This window comes from Muscardinus avellanarius (genome assembly GCF_963383645.1).
Source record: "Muscardinus avellanarius genome assembly, chromosome: 16".
Lineage (NCBI taxonomy): Eukaryota > Metazoa > Chordata > Mammalia > Rodentia > Gliridae > Muscardinus > Muscardinus avellanarius.
Window position 1 is genome coordinate 4186524 of NC_137802.1, and position 1550 is coordinate 4188073.

Here is a 1550-nt window from a genome sequence, read left to right on the forward strand (position 1 = left end):
CGGGAGGGGGACGGACACGGGGAGGGGGCAGCCCCTCCTGCCTCGGCCCTCGCCACGGCCCCCGCGGGTGACCCCGATCGGGGCCACCTCCCCCCGATGGGAAGGAGTCGGAAGAGCTTGGCCCCATGATCTATACTCAAAAAATATATATACTGTCTATAGGCTTTCTCTCTATACGCATGTGTATATATATAATATATATATATATCTTATATATATAGGAAAAGTTGTGATTTCCGCTCCGGGAAGCCGCTAAGTTGGGGGGAGAGGGGCGGGGGGCAAGAAAATTTCCCAAAAGTGGGGGCAGTGTGCAAGCCCCTCGGCCCCCAACTCAGGACCTTCCCACACACACACACACACACGCGCGCGCGCGCACGCACACACGCACCCGGGCCAAAGCCCAGACCCCGCTCCCCTCTTCCTCGTTCCGTGTGGCTTTTGGTAGCAATTCACATTTTGGGACAGGGGTGGCGGTGGGCAGGGCGTGGCGCGGGGAGAAAGGGCCGGGGCGGAGGCTCCAAAGGCCGTGGGAATTTAGTCCTGGTTTGTCTGGGAGCAGGAAGCCCTCAGGGGGAGCGATGGCTCGGATGGCTCGCTCGATGGCGGGCACGCCGGGACCTCCTTCCCACATTTTAGTTCCCAGGAGGCCGTCCCCGCCGGCCTGGGATTCCAGTCGCCGTGTCGATGGCGAATCCGCTCCCGGCTCCGACCCGGCACCCGCCTGCCCGCCGCGCACCCCGGCCGAGGCCTCGGATGGCCGGGATGGCCGCGGAGACCACCGCCACCGCCAAAAACATCCAAACGAAGTCTCCGGAGCCGCCGGCCCGGGCCTCCCGACGACGGGGTCAGAGTCGGGGGCCAGCCGTGTGCTCCTCTAGGGGTGCTCAGGTTTCCCGGTCAGTCCCCCACCCCCAGGAGGGTGATGAGGGCGTCTGGGGGCTTTCTGCTGGGGGCGCGCGTGTGTGCGTGTGTGTGTGTGTGTGTGTGTGTGCGTGTGTGTGCGCGTGTGTGTGCGCGCGTGTGTGTGCGTGTGCGTGTGGTATCTTCGGGGATTGGGGGGTAGACACTTTTTCACTAACCACAAGGTATGAATTATGGGGGAGTCGCGGCGGGGCAGGAAGGCCGCGGACTTCACCTCCTCCCGCGCCCGCCCGGCTCCGGCTGAGCTGGGCTGGGGTCTGAGCAGGGGGCTGGGGGCCGGGACGTGCGTTTGGCGCTTTCTCTGGTGTAGGGTTTCCCAGCGGGGGCACAGGTTCACAGGACAGGACAGGAGCCCCTTCCCCTCCCCAGACCAAAGCCGGCTTCTCCGCGAGCGCATCCTCAAAACCTCCTCCAGGAAGGTTCTCCCTAGGTGGCGTCTCCCCGCCGCCCCAGCCCACCCCGCCCTGCCTCCAGCCCCGGCTGGGTCGGTGGGCACGGCGCCGGCCCTGTGCCCGCCGGTCCCCGGGAGGGCCCGGAGCGAGCGAGGGAGGGGGCGAGGGGCTGACAGGACGGGGCCGCCTGGCGGCTCACCTGGGCCAGGCCTCAGCCTCGGGGCGGCCGCGGCGTGG